The sequence below is a fragment of the Pseudochaenichthys georgianus genome, chromosome 17, assembly GCF_902827115.2.
Source record: "Pseudochaenichthys georgianus chromosome 17, fPseGeo1.2, whole genome shotgun sequence".
Taxonomy (NCBI): Eukaryota; Metazoa; Chordata; class Actinopteri; order Perciformes; family Channichthyidae; genus Pseudochaenichthys; species Pseudochaenichthys georgianus.
This window is the reverse complement of record NC_047519.1, coordinates 26,655,450-26,668,494: the sequence shown is the minus strand read 5'-3', so window position 1 is coordinate 26,668,494 and position 13,045 is coordinate 26,655,450.

The window sequence follows — 13,045 nt, the reverse complement described above, 5'->3', positions numbered from 1 at the left end:
CAAATGAGGGAGCTCAAAAGCCAGCATCAAATATTCCTTCTTTACACCACAAATTCCAAACAGCAATTTGGTTGATCCCTGAAGTTACTGAGCACATTTTGTGGGTAATTGATAACATTAATGGCCAATTAATGAGGCGTTAATCATGGGAAGGATACCGGACCCAATGGCATTTCCAATCACGTTTTCTACAGAGGAGCATTCAATGTTAGTGGGCTGGGGGGAGAGTATCTTTGATGTTCCTTCAATTGTGAGCTGCAGCTTATTCCAGCGACATCAAAGCCCTCTCTGAAATGAGAGACAGAGGCACTTCATTTACTGCAGTAAATGCAGCGGCTGCCCTCAGTTGCCTCTTTTCAGTGCACAATTACACTCTCTTGCATTCACGTTTGGTAGTTTACTATGCAAGAAAGAAATATTTGTGTCTGGAAAACATGTCCAACAAAGATTAAGATGTTAACAAGTAAAGGAGTGAAAGTCAGGCATCAGGTAGATAAGAATCCAGCCAATTGTGCCTGCATGTGTGTTTGAATGAGATACAACTAAAGAGTAAGGGGCTTTAAACAGTTATATTGCTGTTTTACTGCTCTGATAATCCATAAACCAGGACATTGAGTACCTTTATCTCTATACTTACCTCCACCATTATTCTGCATATAGACCTTGATTTATCTTTAGATGTACTTAAGGTTCAAAGCTGGCAATGACCTCATAAGTATGTTGATTTATATGGGCCTCGTTAAGCCCGAGCCACTCCGGCCTCAATTTCCTATTACATCATTTTTACAAGTAACCTTAAATAATTAATTAAAGCTACAAGACAGGCCATTTTTCAGCTGTGAGGAAGAATGGTCGTATTTGGCAGTGTGTTTACCTTCTGTGCCAGGCGGTGCTGAGTACTGCAGTATATCACTTGGTTTCATTTATCAGAGAATAACTGTTGTTAGATTTAAGTTGTTAGGCCTATATTGCACTTTTACATACTCGTAAATGTAAATCTAATAAATTAGAACAATCTCTGTGTAAATTTAACTTTTCTCAAGGAGACTTTTGCTCAGGAATTATTGCTGATGAAGGCCAATATGACATTGTTTAAGATACAAAAGATTGTCTTGAACTAGCTTCCGAATCTCTGTCCTGAAATTGGTCCCGTTTAACTTGAAGATAATAAATTAAATGAACATAATAGTCAACAAGAAACAATTTGCTTAAAGTTGGATCAGTTCAATTACAATTTGGGAAAACCTCTCAACCCTGTCCTGTTTCACTCTTACTGCCTTAAAAGAAAATTAATTTGATTAAAATATTTAGAGCACTTGGGTGTTGTTTTGGGGAAGACTAAATGCAACGTGTAATCCCTGATTCAGTGCTGGTGTTGAAAAGCTAAGTATACTTTCCTGTGGTTGACAACATACTTGACACAGTCACAAACTGTCATAATAAACTCAAACTAACAGTATGCTCACCATCAAATAGTTTAACTGTTTTCCATGAATGTTGTACAGTTTTTTAACAAAACAATCATACTATCTCTGATTGAGCAGCCTGTCCCTACAAATCTGCTGTTCCTGTTCTCCCTGCATCTCTCTGTCTCTTCCCATCTGTCATTCTCTCTCTGCATTATTATCTGTCATGCTCCCTCGTAGACATACAGTACCACTTGACAAGAATCTGAAAGGGAATTAAATACATGTTAAATGTGTGGAGCTTTGCCTTTTCCACCTTTCGTGCTTGATATAGGGATATGTGAATGATAGTTATGCAACCATAATCTGCCAGGGGAATGATTCCTTGCAATTTTAAGCTCAATCTTCTCAGGACAGGCAGCAGAGTAATGAGACGTGATTATGTAAAGTCAACAGACTAGAACACTTCAGAAAGAATCTGTGATGTTTTCATTTAGAAAATAAATAAAGACACAGATAAAACTAAGATAGAAATGTAACCACTTGTTTTTACAGTTGGGCAAGTCCTCAACGTTTCCTCTTGACCTTAATAGTCACTGTGAATATAATTCTGTCAACAGAAATGTTCGTTTAGTACTGTCACAGACTGTCAGGGATTAAGATGCTTACGACTACAGTTCCAGAAAACTAAACAGATGACTACTCGCTTATAATTCACTCCTGCTTGTCTTTTCTTCTGTCCAAAACATGAGTTATGATTGTCAGAGCAAAAATGTAACATATCAAATGGTATCTGTAATTCTGTGTGACATTGGGTACCGTCACTCTGAAATGTTACATTGAAACTTGAAGATATGTTGACATATTTTGATTGATTAATATAAGAATTATTTTTAAATGTTTTAAAATGTCACTTGCTATCTAATGGATAACATAATTTTGGTCATTTAGAGGATCTCTCATACTGTTTCATAGAAATCTTGAAAAAGGTAAAACTGTGTGGGCACATTCTGCTTTTTTTGCATTTAAATGAGAAGGTAAGGTAGGTGTGAACAATCCCTGATAAATAAGACGAACGCTTGCATGTAGCCTACTAATTTGGTTTTTATAAAGAAAACCAATATTAACAGTGGCAGTAAAACCCTGATGTCAACACCACGTTGCTTGAAAATAAGCCATTAAAGGCCAAACAAAAAACGTAACATGAAAGGCATTCAGCTATTATCTATTTATCTATGTATTCATGTTAAGAGTTGTTGTTCAAGATACAGCACAATACACAAAAATACTAGGTTTGTTGCAATGCCATTACACTTCAGACCTGCCATGTGAATCCCATGTTACAATGGCGCCATCAAGTGGGGTGATTTGGTCACAATTATTTAATGACACCCAACTAATCACCAACTGAGTCAATTCTGAATCCACTGCCGTAGACCCTTCTCTGCGATCAACACGAGTATAGTATAGAGGGGCTGCCGGGAAGGCCAGCCTTAGGTAGACGCCCCTCCCCCCACACCTCCGAGGGACGCAAAAAGAAAATAGTTGACAGTAACAAAATAAAAAGTTTTTAAATGTAACCAAATACATTTATAAATAATAAATATTATATTGTAAATACAAATGGTTAACAATACAAATATACTTAAAACATTTTAAATTAATTAATAAAAATGTAATAAATAATATAAAATAAAAACATTAAATAAATACAAATCATAGTACAAACATAATAACGACATTCAATAAAGTATGATAAACTAAATAAAATAAATAAATAAAAAATACAACTAACTGAAATAAATACATAAAAAGTAATATAATAATAATGAAAAAAAAAAACAAAATAAAAATATATATTTAATTTATAACATTACATTATTTTTTGTAAAAACTACAAATAAAACATTTCAAAAATCAATAAAAGACGCAGGTGTGGGTCTGCCTGGGTAAAATAATAATTATAAAAAAAAAAAATAAGAATCCTCACTGCAGTCAGCATGTCGCTGTGTCCCCAAAATTGCTCCTGCGGGTACTGGCCACAGTATTGCATAACATGTAATGTACTGTATATTAAAAACATATATAATAATAATACAAAAATAATAATAACATATTTGAATAAAAATAAATATAATTTAATTAAAAAAGCCAAACATAATAAAGACAGACTAAAAGAATTATGGATTATAAATTAAAAAAATTATTACACAGAAACATTATCAACCTATGGATTAACCCAGGGGTCTGCAACCTTTTTGACCAAAAGAGCCATTTCGCTCCTTTTTCCCAAAAAATGTTTTGTCTAGAGCCGCAAAACATATTTCATAGTTTTTTATTGTTATATCAGACAAAAACTACAGTTGTTTTGCATTTATTAGGCTATTTATTACATTATATAAAACTGTTAACCTCTAATAAGAAACAAAGAACTTTTATAAGGAGAATTACAAATAATACACGGGCCTACTTTAAAATAAATTAAACACAGCACTTGGGGAGTCCTCTGCACATTTGAAGGGGAAAAAAATATGATTAAATGGGCCCACTTTGAAATAAATAAAACATATATCTGCACCCTAAAAAGAGTTAAAGGTAAGAATGGAGAAACCAGCTCGAGTGCGCTAGAATTTGAAAGTACACAACCGGAAAAAATATGCCTCTTCCTTCAGACTTTCTTACAGAGTCCCTCCTCCAACACACACGAACGCACACATGACCAATGAGGGCACGATATAAGTTTGTGCCCAGATGGAAGGCTGACAGGCAGGTAGGCCATCCAGTTATTTTAGCCGGGCCGGCTCAGATGATTGGTCGTGCTTTTTACAGCGCTCCGGCTTCCAGAGATTAATTTTTGTATGTATTTATTGTCAAAGCATTTAATATATTCATTGCTATCGGGACGTTAAGAGCATTCCATGGAATATAACAAAAAGTGTTTTCTGAAATAAATTACATACCCCATTGAATTATGACTGACGATCGTCAGCTGTCTTCCTCTCCCTCGTAAAGGCTGCACCACCGTTGACAACTTCTCTCTACATATCAAACATACCGGTAAACCAGCATCGTTTGCTGTGAAAGCAGACAACTCTGTCCACGCAGAATTAAATCCTGTGTTCCTCCGGTACTTTTCTTTGATTTATCCATAGTTCGCTCATCGAGCCGGGGGTCAGGTTATTCGCCTCCAAGAAAAGGCGGTCGCGCGGGACCATAGCAGGATGTGACGCATATTTTAGTTGACCTAATTAAAACCGTTTTGTTTTTTATTTATGTGTCACAGTATCACCTCAAAATACAACATACGAAACATTTTCAACCATGCAACAAAATATAAATAGTCCTACAAATACTTTTATTTTATTTCCTTCTTATTTTTGTCTAAGCTCAGGGGAGCCAGAGCAGAGGGCTTAAAGGGCCGCATGCGGCCTGTGGGCCGCGGGTTGCCGACCCCTGGATTAACCGATTCAGCCGCGTTTTTCCTCGTTTTAATGCATTGAACAAGTCTTTTGATCAGATTGACAGCTACGGTGAGACGATCTCCCATAAAAGCTCCGTAAAGGTACATTATAGCCGCGTTCACACTGCGGTACTTTTCCCACAAAGGTTCATGCGAACTTAGTTCATGATCGCGTTCACACCAAAAAGAGCCGGTACTAAAAGTAGTTCATGCGAACCTTTTTACCCCCTCGAAAGTCCCTGCTAGAGAGCAGGGACTTTCGAGCGGCTCTTTTTTGAGAAAAGAGCTATATTCCTGATTGGCTGGGCGAATTTCAAACCACGCCCCGTAAAACTCCCAAAAAGTTTTGTGAAGCCGCCATTTTATTATCCTCGCATTAGCATTATTAACATTAGCATTAGCCCAGCGCAGAAACTCCGGGGACTTCCGGCCGGGGACTTTGGGCGGCAGTATACGCCGTGAAGTGGTTTGCGGCCTGCCAGTAAACCCAAAGCAGAAGAAGAAGAAGTGACGTCAGCGGCTTCATTTGCCTAATCCACCCCCAGGGACTTTTTCTGGTGTGAACGTGATCTGTACTTAGTTCATGCGAACTAAAGAGTTTGCATGAACTAAGTTTGCATGAACCTTTGTGGGAAAAGTACCGCAGTGTGAACGCGGCTATTGTGTCTGTGTTTGCTTGCCCTGTCGCGAGTTCGGATCACTCATGATATATATACCTAAATAATCTGTGGAAGCTCAGCTTTAATCAGATATCTTGTATGTGCAGCTACGATAAGCAATAAGTGTATCTTTTATCTTGAGTTCTGTGCTAAAGTGCAGGGGTCATTTAGATGCTTCTTATGAGACTTGTGTTTTGTTTTGGTAAAAATGGTTTGTATCGTCAGTTGATTATTCCCGTTAATCTGGTATAAAACATTAATAGGTTCTTAAATATGAAGATCCCCTGTGGACACAGTGTCGTGAAAAAAAGGACCCGCCGAGGGGGACCTTGGGGCTTAACAGGTATGAGAAAAAATACGATATTTAATATGAAAAAATAAAAAAATTAAGTAATGAAAATAAGAATTAAATACAGGTTTCCTTCCCCTCTCCTCTCTCTGTCTTCTCGTCCCTCCCTCTGCAGCTTGTGTCTGCAGCTCTGTGGGAGATAGTGGAGCAGGGAGCTGTGATGTACCACGGTCTGCTGGACGAGTTTCTTATACCACAGTGTTGGAAACGGTCCCTGAACTGCTCACTTCTCACCAACTAACTATGGGCTTACGCGCAAAGGTGAGGATAAACCATGGGGAAAAGCACTTACATATCTGAGGTGTTGCAAAGCATTCCCCTTCTTTTGCAATTTAATACTTCACTACTCCACTGGTTTTTGAGGGAAATACTATACTTTTACCTACATTGATTAGATAGCTGCAGTAAATTAGCAAATTTTGATTATCATTAATACAAAAATATAAATCAACTATTACATTATGATATATTGACACAGCTAACAAGCAGTACATGTGCTAGAGGAGATGTGTACTTAAAACATTTAAAGAAATGTAATGAAGTATTCTTTTTCACAAAACAAAATGCATACTCCAAACATTTCATAGAATATTGTGAAATACTTGTTGAATGAACAACAGAAACGTATCAAGATCTACAAACTATACTATCATGACATATTGTATATATTACTATAGCAGTGTTGTAGTCAAGTCACCAATTCACGAGTCCAAGTCACTCTCGAGTCACCACTCTTCGAGTCCGAGTCCAAGTCCGAGTCACCAAGGGAGAGTCGAGTCCGAGTCCAAGTCCGAGTCACCCAAGGAGTGTCCGAGTCGAGTCATCAATACCTGTGTTCGAGTCCGAATCCAAGTCCGAGTCACCCAAGGAGTGTCCGAGTCGAGTCCGAGTCCGAGTCATCATTACCTGTGTTCGAGTCCGAGTCCAAGTCTGAGTCACCTAAGAAGAGTCCAAGTCAAGTCCGAGTCACAAGTCTTCATGTATAACCTTCGTGGATATATGTGTTGAAATGTAGCTGCTCCTCTACATTGCTTTTATCCTGTCATGTTATACTAATCTGTCTATTGAACTGCTGTGAAGCGAGTTTGGCTACAATTCTAGCTTATTACTAATATTAATATTATTATTATTATTATTATTGTAAATGACCTTTAATATGTCTAACTATATTTAAAATGAGTTACCTTTTAGAGAAGTGATTATATTTGTATGCCAATATTTTCCTGTGGTAAAGTTTTTGTTTTGCACTTTTATTTTGATAGTAATAAGATCGGGACTCTTATTTTGAAGGAACTTTTACCGGTTAACTAATAAAGATGTATCCCCAGAAAGCACATGACGTAATTCTGCATGTTATGTATCCATGTGTTATCGGCTGAATCTTTATTTATTGATTAGATCACGTTACTCTGACGATAGTGTTCAAGACAGCCTATGTCTGAACTCGATCCTTAGAGTAATGTGTTACGGAGCCTTGTCTCTTCAATATTGTTTCCACATAACGAGCATTTTGCACTGCTCTTTTCCAATGTGGAAGCAGAATGTGTGAAAGCATACAGCACGATGCGGGGTGTGTCTCTAGACATCTCTAGACTGGAATAGCGAGGCCCAGTCCGTGAACTCGCCTCACAGGTGCACATGCCAGGATAGAGGACATCAGACTCCAGAGAAAACTTGCTGGAGTCCGAGTCCAAGTCAGAGCGTCAATGTACAAGTCGAGTCCGAGTCATCGTGGGGTGAAAAAATGCACGAGTCCGAGTCCAAGTCAGCGTACGCGAGAATTCACGAGTCCAAGTCCGAGTCGCGTCAATCAGTGCGCGAGTCCGAGTCGAGTCATGAGTCCCGAAAATCGGCACTCGAGTCCGACTCGAGTCAGAGTCCAGGACTCGCTCAATCTCTGCTATACGGCCAAGGGCCATTCAACATAAAATGTACTTTGTTTCTTGCATTTTGTTGATAAGGCAGTGGATCCGTCTGTAAGGACACCTCCTGGGCCCTACCGAGGTGCCCTGAGGAAGGCACTCAAACAGTGTGTGTAATGTGAGTAATCAAAGTAATTTCCCCATTGGGGATCTGCTTCTGATACTTTTCTTGTGTTAACATCTCTCAGTGGATGTCCGCTCATCATCTCAAGCTCAACCTTGACAAAACTGAAGTGCTTTTCCTTCCGGGAAAAGATTGTCCCTCTCTTGACCTAACTATCAACATCGGCCCCTCTGTTGTTTCCCCGACCCAGACTGCAAGGAATCTGGGTGTGATCCTGGATAACAACCTGTCCTTCACTGCAAACATCGTTGCTACAACCCGCTGCTGCAGATACACGCTTTTCAACATCAGGAAGATACGCCCCCAGCTGACCCAGAAATCGACGCAGGTTCTGGTCCAGGCTCTCGTCACCTCACGCCTAGACTACTGCAACTCCCTCCTGGCTGGTCTACCTGCATGTGCCATCCGACCTCTGCAGCTCATCCAGAATGCAGCGGCTCGTCTGGTCTTCAACCTTCCAAAATGTTCCCACACCACGCCGCTCCTCCGCTCCCTTCACTGGCTTCCGGTAACTGCTAGAATCCACTTCAAGACACTGGTACTTGCGTACCATGCTGCGAATGGATCTGGCCCTTCCTACATCCAGGACATGGTTAAACCGTACACCCCAGCACGTGCTCTACGCTCTGCATCAGCCAAACGGCTCGCTGCACCCTCGCTGCGAGGGGGATCCAAGTTCCCATCAGCAAAAACACGTGGGTTTGCTATCCTGGCTCCAAAATGGTGGAATGAGCTCCCCATTGAAATCAGGACTGCAGAAAGCTTACACACCTTCCGGCACAGACTGAAAACTCATCTCTTTCGACTCCACCTCGAGCGATAGAACTATTAACAAAGCACTTATATACTAATAAAGGACTGGCTTATCTAAAGCCAGTTGAGTAGCACTTGAAACGATTGGCTCTTTGAAACCTGATGTTCTTATATGATTCTGTTTTCTTCAAGGTTGTGTCTTCCTGGTCGAATGTACTTATTGTAAGTCGCTTTGGATAAAAGCGTCAGCTAAATGCAATGTAATGTAATGTAATGTAAAAGATCAAACATTTGCTACTTTTGATAATAACCAACAGAGACAATAGACATAAGATTGTTGATTTCAGATACATCCTATTTATATGTATGGTACTGCTGATGACAGACCATGGCGCTCAGGGCCACGCCTCCACATGTGACTGAGTTGAAAAGAAAACCCTTCACTGAATTGTTTTGTCTCTTCATATGCCGCCAGATGGTGCTAGGGTTGTGCCGCAACAATGATTTCTGCAAGCCCACAGGCCATCGAGCCTCATCTGAGCAGAATAAACACCTACATCACAAACCAGGATAAAGAGGTGGCTGCTCTTGTTAAATCACCATCAGTCTTTGTGGCATTAGCATTTACTTCTGTGCCTTTTGTATTTGCTTTTTAAGTCTTCCAGCTCTGAGGTAACAGCGTCAGTAGCAAACTTTCTGAAGCTTGTCCTCCCCCCCACACACAAGGGGACTTTTAAATTAAAGTTTAAAAGTCTAAAAAATGCTACAACTACTGTCACGAACTGGATGAATGTGAAGTATTTTGTTAAAGGAGGATGAAAGTGTAATTAAGGAGCACTATTGGAGTGACTTTGATGGTTATTGGACTCAGGATTAATTCATTTGGATTCCTGCTGTATAAAGAAATTAAAGGACGGAAACAATTCACAAAGGGATTAAACTGTTTAAAACACATGCTCAAAGTAAACCGGATTTTGCCGATGTGTTTATGTGGATTCAAAAATCATAAATAATCTACCAAATGGAGGAGCCCGATCTGATCAGAGCAACTGTGACAAATAATCCAATTGAAACCGGCATGGACAATGACTATGTTTTAAAAATGCGCTTATCCAGAAAAGCCCGGTTTGGACACTTTCAAGCAGAATAAAAAATTGTATTAAAGAAAGAATTATACATTTCTGTCTTTTTATGCCTTTATTAGCTACTAACTTGAATTTATATTCAAATTAATTAATCAATTATTTTTTATATTTTATTGTAATGTAGAGACAAGGCTTTTAGTGACAATCATGTATTGCGTTACAATTATATGTAAAAAAAGTCTAAATATGATATTTGGCCTCAAATCATCTGAGGCCTGGCGCCCCCCCCTGCGATCTTTGGCGCCCCCCCTGGCCCGCCCCCCAGGTTGGGAACCACTGGCCTAGTGGATGATTGATGCCAGAGGGAAATATTTTATGAGGTGAGTTGGTTGCTAGTATATCGCAAAGATTATGTTCTGTAGAAAATGCAAAAAAACTGAAATAGTCAATTTCTCGGTTCCGATCATTATCAATCAATTTGATTTATATAGCCCAATATCACAAATGTTATATTTGTCTTAGTGGACTTCACAGTTTGTGCAGAATATCAGTATATACGACACCCTTACTGTATGCTGTTGGATTGAATTTAGGTTGCTTAAATGTCTAGCTTGATTGCCTTAATGTAATGTAATGTAATGTAATGTATAAAAAGGGGTTTGCAAGTATTTAGAGTAATGACATTAAATGAATTATTTTCTCTTTATTCTTTAGAAAAAGCTTCCCTACATTGTGTGGCTCTAAATAGGACTCTAGGTATACAGGCCCTTCGGAGAAAATTCCTCTTCAATCGGCAGAAGCTGCTGACAACAAACCTGACAAGCCATTATTCTGGGACAAATAAAGCAAAACGACAGCCAAAACACTCATAATATTTATAACAGATTTAGGCATGCAACTGCACAAGTTAAATAAACAAGGGAACACAGCACCACACAAATGTTTATATGGTTATTTGTCCTACTTGTTCATTTACATTTGGAACATATACATTTAAGCTGATATGCTCTACTCTTGTATTCGGATCATTCTTTACTGTAGAAGCACACTTACCAAAATACAATTTGTAACCTACATGTAAAACTTTACATTGAATACTATTTTCTGCCTTCATCAACTTTCAATTTGCATCAATGCATATATTTGCATTTGCATTTAATCAACCTGAGCCGCTGAATACACTTATTCAGCATCCCAAACAAAATGGCCACACCGTTTCACAAGGTAGTACTTATTTGTTATTCTCTTACACAATGCTTCTTCTGTTTCAGTTTCTGAAAATAATTTGTGTTTTTGTTTTGTTTTTCCTCTAGCCTTATCTTTTTCTGGGGATGATTGCATACTTTCCAGCCTGTCCAATCACCTACCAAATGTAGACAATGATGAAGGTGAGTCTAATGAGGATGACCACATGGACAAAAAAATGGTAGTATTCGAAAAAAGACAGAAGTACATCCTCAAATAATGCAAATGTCTTGTTTTGTTTGTGGATCATATTTAGGTTCCGCTACAAAACTAAAGAAGCACAAGACTAGTGGTAGCTGTACAGACACAGTGCATCCGTCAAATTCTGCTTTTTTGAGAAGATACATTACATCCCATACCAGACAATGGTGATTCTAGAAGTGTGAATACGCTTTCACCATTGGCAAGTGCCACAACAAATGACCCATCCAATCTGAATAGTCTTACAAACAGAGAGCAAGTTAATGATGACTCTACTCTTGCTTGTAATCTCTGTGGCAAGGTTTATTCTTACCAAAATGATTTTCACAAACACCAGAGGACTTGTGAGGTTGATGGCAAACAACAAGCAGAAACAAATACACAATGTTCCACAAGCTTATCACTCCAAAACAACACTAGTTGATAAGACCAAAAGAGACTTTCCCTAGTGAAACTGTGACTTGGCCTTCAAATGTTGTTCCCCAAGAATCAATATTTTCCGACGCACCACAAAAGCAAATTTGTAAAAGAAGCAGTTCTGTCAAACAATGCTCCACATGTAGGAACATATTTTTCTTGTTCTGCTGAGTTGACTAGGCACTATTCGGAAACACAGGGAAAATAAAAGTAATTAATGATGTTTGTTGAATGCGTACATTACAAACATGTACAATACGTTCTCTCATCATGTCTCATACTGGGCATTTCAGGTGACTTTTAAAATAAAGCTATTACGACATTTTGTCTGATATTGTGAATTATGTTCATCCACTGAGAATAAAAAGAACCGTTCTGCACAGAGTGTATCCAATCAAAGGCTTTTGTAAAATGTGCTGATGTGTACAAGGTTTCTCCAAGGGCTACAAGGAGCTCGAGGCTGTGTTATAAAAGGAGTACATTCACAATTTGGATAATTTGGGGTGAATCCAATTCTAAGAAAAAAGCATCCTGTTTTGCATCATGAGGTTGGAGCTGCAATTATTTGTTAACAGTAAAATGGCTTGCTACTAATTGAGAAATAGTTTTAATTCATTTTCAAAGTCCTTCTTATTTTCATGCAGGTCTATTTGATTGCATATACAGTATTTCTGATACATTCACATACAGCCTATTGAATAAAAAAACATAGTGATTAAACATGCAATTGGCCCTAAAACTGTCGACTTGCTGTATAACATCTTGACATTGCTTGTATTGTGTTGTTAACTTACAATGAAATGCAACTTGGCCTTGGTAAATGACTTAGGTGGTAAATCATTAATTGTAATCCTTAGTGATTTATTTTATGTTGATAAACTTATCGATTATGCCATAAATAGGTTCAGCATAGTGTATGCACATTTAACCTTGTGCAGTAGCTTACTGTTGCAGAACAAATATTGCTCCACCAGAGAGCAGTGGTGCTCCAGGGACCGACTTCTATTCCTCAGCCAAAGTCAAACTATATTTTAGTTGCAGTATCAATATGTTTATTAATTCTTAACAGTTCTTTCACAGTCCACATCCCAATACATGTTCAATGAAAACATGCACAGCTTTCAAATTGAAAATGATCAAAAAACGTTATTTGATGGTTGTTAATGCTAATGCTAATCTTTTAAATTGAGAGGATACATATGAAACTAATATTAAATCTTTCATAACATATCATTATTTGTCTCCCTTGTGTGATCTCTCTGCAGAGCACATAGAAACCCTCAGTTTGGGATTTTCTAATTTGTCTATTTCTCCTCTCTGTCTTCTAATTAAGAAGCAGTGTTGCAGGTAAGGTGATGGAAAGAAACAGACAGCAGCCTTTTTTAGGTGAGGAAGAGACATGTCTAAAAATGGCACAGTAGGGT